This window comes from Ptychodera flava, chromosome 20, assembly GCF_041260155.1.
Source record: "Ptychodera flava strain L36383 chromosome 20, AS_Pfla_20210202, whole genome shotgun sequence".
NCBI lineage: Eukaryota > Metazoa > Hemichordata > Enteropneusta > Ptychoderidae > Ptychodera > Ptychodera flava.
Window position 1 is genome coordinate 12,491,215 of NC_091947.1, and position 12,030 is coordinate 12,503,244.

Below are 12,030 nucleotides of genomic sequence, written 5' to 3' on the forward strand. Positions count from 1 at the left end.
GACGTCACTTCCCGAAGTTCCACTGTGGAACATAAACAACACAATCCAAGATGGCGGTGCCCTACGTTCTAACAACGTCGATGTCATCCCCTCCTCATCGTCATCCAACAACTTGCTACGGACCCGCGGATCGCCTTCAGAAAGCCTACCACATATCGAAATGGTATCTCCAGTGATTCGTCGCGATATCCTGTCAGGCAAGGATGGGAATCTTACCTACTCATCCCCTGCTATGGTTCAAGCGACGGACTTCTGCTGCTTATTCACACCTTCAAGTCGACGACCAGCATATTTCCATGCGTACATGAATGAACATACATGCCATTGCCAGGCAAAAGACGACGCTCACGAAGGCTCCATCGACTTTGGCACGTCCTCGAGTTCAAACCATAAGTCACTGGACTCTTTACTTTGCTATTAATATCTGGCATCTTCCCGCTCGTCTAGCATTTGTAATAATTTGAAACATACTACCGCACGTCAGAACAAGCTGCAGGCTGACTACTGACCAAAGACGTGGAGTAAGACTTTGGCACGTCTTCGAGTTCAACCATAAGGCGTAGGACTCTTAATTTACTCTGCCTAATTTCCGACAAATTCTAGCTCGACTGTACGTTGGACAAGGTGCAGGCTGCAGTATGACTACGATTAACTGACATTGCTTGGCCATATACCGCCCATGGCGATGGTTTCCTGGCCGCTCAATCCGACCCATCGTACGTACCCATCCAGCCCCGCAAGAATTTCATAAGCATCATTCAGATGACTGCTAATCAACAGGACACAACAGCCAGACGCCGTCAAGAAGGGAACGTAACGACGGTCTAAGTATACCACATTGACCCCAGACTCGGTCGACCTGCCTGTTTTGGTGGCGAGCCCAGAAACCTCATCAAACCTGATGTCAACAGTTCCTATCAGGTACATCGTATTCTGAATAGTAATTAGTCGTGCGTAGCCCGTCATAGGACAGCCAGCTGCACAGGGAAAACAACGGACTTTGACCCTGTGACGTCAAAACAAACTCAGTCTTAGAACCAAAGATGGCGGCGCTCATGGTGTCAGGTTGCCACAGCGTCACTCACTTTATGTCGAGCAAAGATCACAGGCGACCATTTAAGTAACATCTGCATAATTCCAAGCATACTCACGAGTCCTTCCGACCAGCATTTCACAACGATCTACACACGGCTTCACTTCCTGTTTGACTGAAGAGCGAAACAAGGTAGTGTCAATTCAAGACTCAATTGAGTCAAGACTCTGTTTATGCGGTCAATCAACAATGACTAGGAATTTTTCCGGACATATAAATATGCGGCAGCTCAAGGCTACCTCTACGTGATGCACTTTCAGACTGTTAAGCGAAGAGTTAGATGCGTATCATCATGACACTCTTGCGTTGGCAGACAATCAAGTCAGACTAGCAAATATATTCTGAGCATACATATGCAGAAGCTGAAGGCTAACTCGCTGTAAAACATCCTATCTGTGGCCTACTTAACAATTGTATCACCAATCGGACGTGACCTGCTCCCAGCTACCTTTTTGATGTTACAGACCAGTTTTCACCAGTCAGTTATGTGTCACCAAGCGCAGCTGCTGGATGTCACCTGATGATCTCCTCTTACTTCTACCTTGGATTACGCTGCGGTGCCACAAGAAAGAACCAACAAACTACAGCTGGAGATCGAGAACGACCGGTCATTCTATATCGCCTTTCAGACTGATGTTTGCCACCTCGTTTGCATGTTCTGTCTGCTTGGGTTGACTTTGCAATGAATCTTGGCTTCTTCTTTTTTTTCCATGCTTCTATAAGGCCATGACTCACCTTTTGCATTGAAATTACTACATATTAGGAGTTCAGTTTTGCTAACATTCGCATACTTGTCGCTTGTTTATTTACCTGTTTGCTGCTCATGTTACCTGGCTCTCTTCGGTTTGCATGCATTATCGTGCCCCCCCTTTCAGCATGTTGATTTGGCCATCCTGCACAAACGTTTTCCCAGCTTTTCATGTATTGCGCAGTCTGGCCTTACATGCGGCCCCACGCAATTTGCTCTTCATACAGCTTAGTGATGTCTTTCACATTTCTTTTTTCCTTTCATTTTAGATGCACTGTTTCAAAGTACTGTGCCACTCCCTGGAAGCCGAACCCTGCAGCTGCACTCGTCGGCAATCTCACAAGCATCCAAGGGAAAACATACGAAAACAAAAACACTCGCTAGCGTCTCCCTTACGAAAAAATATGGCTTCTGGCACATAGTTGTGCATGCTAACCCACAATAGTTGTGGATACCAAGCTGCAACTGTTTGTGGCTTATAAGCAGGTTATTCATATTTTATCATGCAAAGATCTGTTCTGGCACAGTTTTGCGGCATACAGGCCGCTGTGATTGCAGACGATATGCCGCAAAAAAATGGGACGGGGCTTTTAGCGGAATAGAAGCCGCTGTGATTGCAGACAATATGCCACAAAAAATGGTGGGGTAAAAGGTTTCATGGTAAAATGCTGCTATGCATGCTTCCTGTGCTACCCCCCCCCCCCCAACCATACCTGCATTTGTACCTACCAGTTTTATACTAGCCAGGAGATTACCATACACTTCACATCTTCATTTGTTTTAAGGGACAGTAGCTGTAACTTATAATGTTGTTCTTTTAACTTTTGTGAGTTGAGGTAACTTTTCACTTTACTCACTTGGCAAAATAGGCAAAAATCAAGACACATAACAGTATAAAAATACTGCATAAAAATTAAGTTACAGCTACTGCCTTTTAAACCGCCTACTCACATATGCAAACAAAAAAAAAACACTTACCACATATCTTCACGATAATACCCATTGTTTATTTTGATATGTAAAACATGATGTTGGTACACTAGGCTGGACCACTAAGAAATTAAAATAAAATCAAATTCAATAATCTAATGAGGTTCATGTGAAAAACATAACAGAACACGTCTAAAAGTCTGCATTTGATTTTTCACATTATCCAAAGTTGTTTTCGATGCCATCCTAACGTTTACGATCTTGTTCTGAAACTTCAGATTGAATGTTCCTGTTGATCCATTGGTCTGTTCAGCTTCATGGCCTTTGCCCATACACTGAGAATAAAAATGATAAATAACAGACAAGGATATTATTACATGTGCAAAGTGAAATTGCTTGTATTTTGTCGACTACCCTTATTTTATATTAATACAAAAATTCACGGAAAAGAGCATTCATGTGCTTGAAAGAAATTATAATAATCAATATTAAATAATTTACCTAATGATACAAACTCATGACATATCTATACATTATGTTATTGTGATTACCTCAGCCTCATTTTCACTATTTACTTGTGACACACCACTCCAAACTACAACTATTGACCAGCGGTGATTGGGTTTCAGCACATCTCAAACAGAAGAAATGTAAATGGAAAACTGTCTCATAAATTGTTTTAAAACAAAAAGTATCCCTTTATAATAGCGCAGTGCACGGTTACTAAATATAGCTGTACGCGCGCAATATCGGACACGCAGCTTGAAATGCGGACAAATTTTATCAATGTTGCATACATTGCTGTTTTTGCAGCTTGCACTCTGAGTCGTGGATATGCCTATTGGTATTCATTGTTACACTAGCAGTTAGCCCACTAAGTTGTATTTTCGTCGTTCTTGCATTCGTAATTTTCTAAAGCGTAATCTAAAAATGCGGACGATGCTGTGTGTTGGCCGCTACAGCTAACACACAGCATCGTATGCATGGCTAGCGAGAGTTGCCGACATCGACGGTTATTTACGAGAAGTGAATAAAAGACTGGCATTTTTGGAAGCGATCGAGTTGCTGAGGTAGGCAGGGATACGACTTGGGCCCAAGAACGCTGAATTTCGGCAGTAATTTGGCTTTTTACATCAAGTCCCAAAATGGATTTGAAGTCACCGACCCTACCTACGCTACGGGTCTTTGCAGGGCTGTGGTTAGTCTGGCAGAGACCCTGCGATTCGCGTTCTTCCCTGTTGGAACACGCGCGCGCCCTTCAGAGACGCGACGCGAATCCCAGGGTCTGGACGTTCTTGCAAGCGACCGGTCGGATTTCTGCCTGATCCGGGTACTTTATAGAACTCTACGCATCCGTCAATCAAAAACAAATGACTAGTACCATAGCCAAATAAAATGAAAAGTGAAAAATAAAAACATACTGCGTATATAAGTGTACCAGTTACTAGTATATATTCTCTCCGCCCAGTTAGATAGGTTTTTCTTTTGACGTCACTACCCTTATGAATATTCATATACTTGCAAGAACGGACAGTCGCTGTGTCTGGCAGCGCGTGCTCACAGCTGCACAGCCTTCGAATGCAGGCCCATCGCACAAAACAAGGCACAGCGACTGTGGAGAGTCTAGGCTGTGGTGAGCGGGGCGATTAACTGTAGCGGAACACACAGCATCGTACGCGTAGGGCTACCAACCTCCATGATTATAACTACCGGTATATTATTTTTGCCAATACACCGTACGTTCATTTGGCATACTTGAACAGGGTTCGCCAAGAACAACATCAATATAGCACGACCAAAGACAGTGAAAACTGCGAAAATTATAGAGACAACTCGTGGTATTGAAAATTACTTACCGAATTTTTAAACGATCTGTAGCTCTTCGATCAAACTATGGGTGTGTCCGTGACCGTTGTTCTTCGGGACGATATCGCGGTCTCAGAATCGGTCATCCAAGGGCCATCAACGCATCGCAAACGCTGTTTGTTGGTTTTAAATTCATAGCTAACCTTTACGTACCCTGAATGATAATGTCCTACGGTAATTTTACGCTAAACTGTACAAAAATCAGAGCGAAAAAACAGCGACGATATACTAGTACTCCTCGCTCAAACGTCCTAACGGCCTACCAGTGCATATCAGATTTAATTTGCCGCTCAGGATTTGACCCATGACCTTTTGGCAATCTGACCAATCATAAAGAAATCTTCACATGATCTACAACAATCTGACCAATCATAAAGAAGTCTTCACATGATATATGACATCATCAGGCGTGATTCTAGAGTTCCGGGTTCAAAGTCTGTTCTGACCCACGCATTGTCTCCCGTCCGCAAGCAGCTTGATCGAGCTCGAGCTCAGCTGCATGCGAGCTTGCATTTGAAAACCAAAACGACACAAATACATGGGAATAACCTTTCTAGATCAACACAAAACTCTACAAAAACGGCTCTGACATAGCAGTCTCGTGACTTACAAACTTTGCCCGACGATGACTTTCATCGCGCACGTCCGTATTTTGAAGCCCAGCGTGATCACTATGAAACTATGCGTACATTATTATACGCTGGGAAAGCTTTACCGTACGTACCTCCATGCCGTACGTACGCTTTCAAGACCTACTCCGTACTTGCAGTTCATTTAAAACCCGCGTGTGGAAAGGGCGTAAGAAAACACAAAAGAACAAGATATACGTTATTTTTGAGTTGCAGTTCTTTGAAAGACTAGTCTTTTCAAGGGAGATATGCACGTGAAATAAGTTCATTATACGTCGATATTAGCCCTGCGTACGATGCTGTGTGTTCCACTACAGCTAATCGCCTAGCTGTGGGTCCATAGCTGTGGTGTTTTCAGACGGGATTCATGCCTTTTACGGGCTGGTTTTGACTTTTACGATTAAAATTAAAATCGTAAAAGTCAAAACCAGCCCGTAAAAGGCATGAATCCCGTCTGAAAACACCACAGCTATGGACCCACAGCTACTAATCGCCCCGCTCACCACAATTAGCTGTAGCGGAACACACAGCATCGTACGCAGGGCTAACGTCGATATATGGTTCGCCAGAGTTAATATTTTGCAAAGCCTTTTTTTTCTGTAGAAACAGTTACGCTGTCAGTGAGAACCAATCATTTGCAAAACGTACATAAAAAGTCAGTGATTGATTTATTGCACTGATCAAAGTCAAATGGTAGTTTTTCACACAATTTGTTGAAAATCAAAGGTTTCCTGCTGTGCCAGCTGTAGTGTAACTGTCAATGGATATCTCATCTAAGAATGCGTGATCAAGTGGAGTGTCAACTCAATGTTGTGGCTTATAGTGAGCAATATCTTGCTCAAACTGTGTTTTATTAAATATTTTAGCATATCTGCCACAAAAGATTTGACTGATTGTCTTTGTGTGCCTGTTAAGTGCCTCTAGTGGCACATATCGGCACATAATGAAAAATAAGTTCTGGCAGCCTTTTTTGTGTGTAGCTTATAAGCCGCAAGACAGTGGGACATATGCCACAAAAAAAATTTTTCGTAAGGGCTGCAACCCATTGGGCATGCTTGTACCTAGGCCCCTGCAATAAGCCAGTGCCTGAACTTTATCATGGAGCCCGATTAGCTCGATGTCTATGTACTAGCAAACTCACTGTCCATAAAACATTTCGGTCAGCAGACCCACGGATACCTTACCACGAACCGCATTATGGCATTACATCAGCACTTTGACTTTTGTGGATTGTACAGTTCACACCAGTGTTACTGGAGGAACATGCTTTCTTTCAGAACACTTTCACTGTCAAAGCAAAGGACTACAGACTCCTTTGCCATTTAGCAGTATTACAGTTTTCAAGTAATGTCTCATAACTGCCACTTTTATCCCACATCAGTTTCCTCATATTACGCCTTTCATTGCTGCTTCGAAAGAACTGACATTTAACGCTGTCATGGACTTCACACTTCGTTCGACCAGCAACAGGCCATTGAAGAGGCTTTGCTTTCTATGCTCAGACATTTTTCCAGTTAACAGCGACGTTCCGCTTTGCCTGATCCATTCACTGCTGCTCTACATGGAAATCCCAGACCACCTTTTAGGTAGATGGCCTAGCAACTGCTATCGACTATTACATGAACATCAGAAATTTCCCTGCGTCACGCTTTTCAACAGCTAGCCTCCTTATTGTGTGAACACTCAAACACTTATCTACTGCGGTCTATGTCGTTACTTCTGGTTGGCCTTATTTCACCGCATTAACAGACTCACACGTTTACACGTCTTGTAGTGTTTCATGTCTGCGTTTCGTCATTCTTGTGTTTTCATCTTTTATCGTTCCTACACATAACTTTTGCTTCCACCTGGGCTCGTACAGCTTACTTGTCCCCCAGGACCCCCTCCCCCTAAGCCGTATCACCACTATGGCGATCCCTTGGGCGCGAGACACCCTGTCTTCATACCATTCATGTTTCCACCTGGGCTCGTACAGCTTACCTTTGCCCCAGGACCCCCTCCCTCCAAGCCGTATCACCACTATGGCGATTCCTTGGGCGCGAGACACCCTGTCTTCATACCATTCATGTTTCCACCTGGGCTCGTACAGCTTACCTGTGCCCCAGGACCCCCTCCCCCCAAGCCGTATCATCACCGCGGTGATCCCTTGGGCGCGAGAACCTTGTCTTCATTCCATCATGTTTCCGCCCGGGCTCGTACAGTTTACCTGTCCCCCGGAACCCCCTCCCCCCAAGCCATATCACCACCGCGGTGATCCCTTGGGTGCGAGAACCCCTTTACTAACAATATTCTCAATTCCTTCCCTCCTTTTGGGGGTCACTTCAGTCATACTTCCTTTGTTTGGGCCTTGGATTCCATCCTGACCCCCATTCCTCGGGAATTCCACTCCTTTACCAAATTTTTTTACCTGAAATCTATCATATAAATCGGCTCGACACGGTTTAAATACTCATGAACTGGGGTATTACGACGTATTAAAGGGCACAGCGAAACATGATGGGGCCTCGACCTCAACGCCTATCTGCCTTAGCCTACCCATGGCAATACGCAGCGAGGCAGCAGTAGGCTTACTCAATTTTCATAGAGCTGTCTTTTTAAAATTGTGCCCTGAACATTGTGTTAAGAAAACTTCAATGTCGTTTCGAACGATTACTTTTTTGAAGAAATAGTCGAAGCTTAGTAATTGAAATATATAAACCATGATTTATCAATGTGAAATATATCATGCTAAATGACATTAAATCCGAAATTATTTATAGGTGATTACACTTAATCACAGAAATCAATGTCAGGATGTAAACAGGGCGGAACTTTCCGTTTTCCACTGTACCCGATTATCAGAACTTACTTTTAATTTTCTTGGTATATTTCTGAACGTTTTGAAAGAAATCCATTTCTCATGACTGGCTTCACCAAATGTAGAAATTATTTCGGCTTTCCGACGTGATTTGAGTTGGGCCGGTGACCTTTCATTTTTATTTGAGTACAACACGTCTCTATAGCCGAGATGTTGAGATAAGCTTAAGGCTTATGTGAAGTTCAAAATCTAAACGATATTATATGTAAAATTCAATAAATTTAACAAACAGGAATCGTACAATATTTGACAAACAATTTATATGGACAGAGTTGGTTGTAAAAATGTCAACAATAAGCAGGGAGGAAATTTTAGTTCCCGTGAATATTTTTAATATGATACTTCCAAAATGCAGGTAAAATATATTCGTACATTTCCAAGAATTTTCCATAACTGATGCATCTTTGAGGTTACGGTTACAGGTATTATCAAATTTCTTCCTATATGCCCGTGGTGAAAAAATTGAGTGTGTTTTAAGTCCTTGCATATTCCCCGACATTTTATTTTCAAAAACACTCCTTGCAGTAAATGTTTATTTGTTTTAATAATTGTCAATGTCATACTGTACAAGACACGGCACAGCAGCTGTGTGTATGGCGATGCTTCAGTGTAGGCAGCGTGTTTTATTTGCCTAATCAACAAAGCAAAAAATATGTAAAACTTGCAACTTGAAGAAACAGTGACTGCATGTTCGGCCGTGTGGATTTGATAAAAACAATTGTTTTTGCTATTAATATCGCGCTCTGCGGAAGAAAAACAATATCGCACAATCGAAAGGGAAAACAAAAGAAAGAAACAAAATCGAGGGGAGACAATACAGTTTTAAAGGTTTGAGTCCTCACAACGAATCAACATACTTCTTTACGGCGGAAAAGTCATAACGTTTCAAAACAAACAAAACAATAAAAAGTCGTTAGGTTAGCGACCATGCCCCGATGAGTTTACAATAAAAGTAACCATGTTAGGATAGTTCTCGACAGACCAAAAATATAATGTGGCATACGTATGATAAGACATCTTCATTGAACGAATATTGCCTTGATACTTATCAGCATCGGCTTTTCAGTCTGTAGTTTACAGATGCAACTCTATCTGGCCGTAAAATAAGATAAAATATAAAAGTAGGCCCTATTACTTTCTCATTTTTTCATAATTCTCATCTGGACTCATCTGGATGAGGAGGCTTCAATAATGGCACGAATATGTTGAGATGATTTGGATTCTACTATTGCAATACTACCAAATGCAGTGTGATCTATTTGGCAAAGAAATACGACAATATAATTGCTTTGTCGAGGTCAAACATATTTACGAAAGAGTATATATGTATATATAATAAACTATAGATCATTAGGAATAAATCAAATATTTATTTCAGCGTAAACTTCTATTGAAGTCTTGCGTCTACAGTGACATGTAAAAATGTTTTGTATTCATTACATTGTAAATAAAACTTGACAACCGGAAAACTATTTCCTGCAGAAGCCTTAAAGATCCATTAGTCATTTTTAGCTCCTCAGTTTTATATACTGAGGAGCTATTAGAATTGAAAACCAGGATGGCGGCGTCAACTTTTACTTCCTTCGGTCAAGATTTGGCGTCAACTTTTACTTCCTTCTGTCAAGATTTGGCCAATTAACTTCTGTCTGTGTGTCCATGTGTCATGTGATAAACTGGTGGGGGCCAATTACAGTGAAATTTGATCAAGCTGCAGAACTTCATTAACCAAGGTGTATCTGCGATTAACACAGCAGGGCTTGATGTGGTCTTGTTTACATCTTTAATCAGCTACATGTTATCAGTTACACAACACACCAGGGCCACGCCATGCATTTCAAACAGAGAAACATAAACAAATCACCACACTTTGCAATGTCATGTATCTTTCATTTTTATTTGTGATGAACAAGTGAGCGTGAAAGTTCAGGTAGCTTTGGGAATTGACCAGTAAGACCAGCATCATATAAACTTATATGTTCAAAATACATTTGTGGAGTTCCTGATTGGACTCAATGGTGCACTGCAAGAACATTTTCAACATAGCGATTCTAATAAAACGTAAAAAAAGACAGTTTGTTACAAGGCATCCTTTTCACTGAAACACTTGCAAACATGATTATGATGTGTTCTATTACTTGTAGCTCATTTCATTTATACCATTTAGACAAATTTTTCACTATTATTTCTATTTTTAGCTTTAAGGTATTTTTAAAGTTGTAACAGCTCTAGTACTTTCTCTTTCGTTCTGTTTTTGAGGTATACTGTGATGAGAATGTTCCCTCATAGTATTTCATGATTCGATTCATTTGTAAGAACTAGGACAATTGTCAGAAATTCCCAAATTGTTCAATATGTAGATTCACTGAGACTGGACAAGTGAAAATTTCAAAACCTTCCTGAACTTTCAAACTCATTTGTTCATCACGAATAAAAAAGAAAGACACATGACATTGCAAAGTGTGGTGATTTGTTTATGTGTCTCTGTCTGGCGTACAGTGGAGTGGCCCTGGTGTGATGTGTAACTGAGAGGTGTGGCTGATTAAAGATATAAACAAGACCACATCAAGCCCAGCTGTTAATGTCGTAAAAATCGCTGATACTCAATACCTTGGCTAATTAAGTTTTGCAGCTTGATCGGATTTCACTCTGACTGGCTGTCAATTTCAATGTGTTTTTGGCACATAGAGATAACTATGGGAGCAAAGTTTTTCAACAAAATGTCACATGACCAGCCCCTTCCTGTGTTAATTATGCACATACCTAATTCTGGGCTTCATAATAGAGCTATAGTTCTGATATTTGTATGTAGGGATAAATATGGGATACAATTTTTTGACAAAATATCACGTGACCTTGATGACCTGTGACCCCAAATATACATATATGTCCATAACTCAGTAACCACAAGGGCTACAACCTTCATATTTTGTATGATGGGAGACCTTATGATGCCACAACCTGTACCTTATTAATTATGCACATATCTAATTTTGGGCAAGCCAATAGAGCTGGAGGTCTGATTTTTTGCATATAAGGATAACTATGGGATACAATTTTTTTTTGACAAAATGTCACGTGACCTCGATTACCTTTGGCCTCAAATATACATATTTCTCCATAACTCAGTAATCACAAGCGCTACACCCTTCATATTTGGTATGATGGGACACCTAATGATGATGCATCCTGTACCTCATTAATTATGCACGTATCTTATTTTGGGCAAGTCGATAGAGCTGGAAGTCTGATTTTCGGTATATAGGGATAACTATGAGATACAATATTTTTGACAAAATATTGTGACCTGGATGACCTCTGAACCCAAATATACATATATGGCCATAACTCAATAACCACAAGTGCTACACCCTTCACATTTGGTATGATGGGAGACCGTATGGTGCCATATCCTGTACCTTATTAATTATGCACATATCTAATTCTGGGCAAACCAATAGAGCTAGAGGTCTGATTTTTGGTATATAAGGATAACTATGGGATACAAATTTTTGACAAAATGTCACGTGACCTTTGAGCTCAATTTCATAAATACTACGGTAGCCTTTCATCTTTTTTGCATATTTATTTCTCTATTGCGCCTGTGCAGACAGAAAGATGGAAACATTTTGCAGAATTACTTAATTGTCTCAGAGTTGGCCAGTATACACAAGAAGATATAAACCTACTTCAGCAAAAGGCTGATGAATTTTCTGGTCAAGCAGATCAATGTGAAAATGCAATTCACTTGTATACTACAAATTTAAATGTTGATAAACACAATGAAGCAATTTTCACTAAAGTGCTGACAGAGAAATTACGGTTGCTCACCTGCATTCCAATGCAGTAAATGGCGCTTACTCACTTTACTAGTCGCCTAATAATAAACCGCCACATACTCCATCAGGAT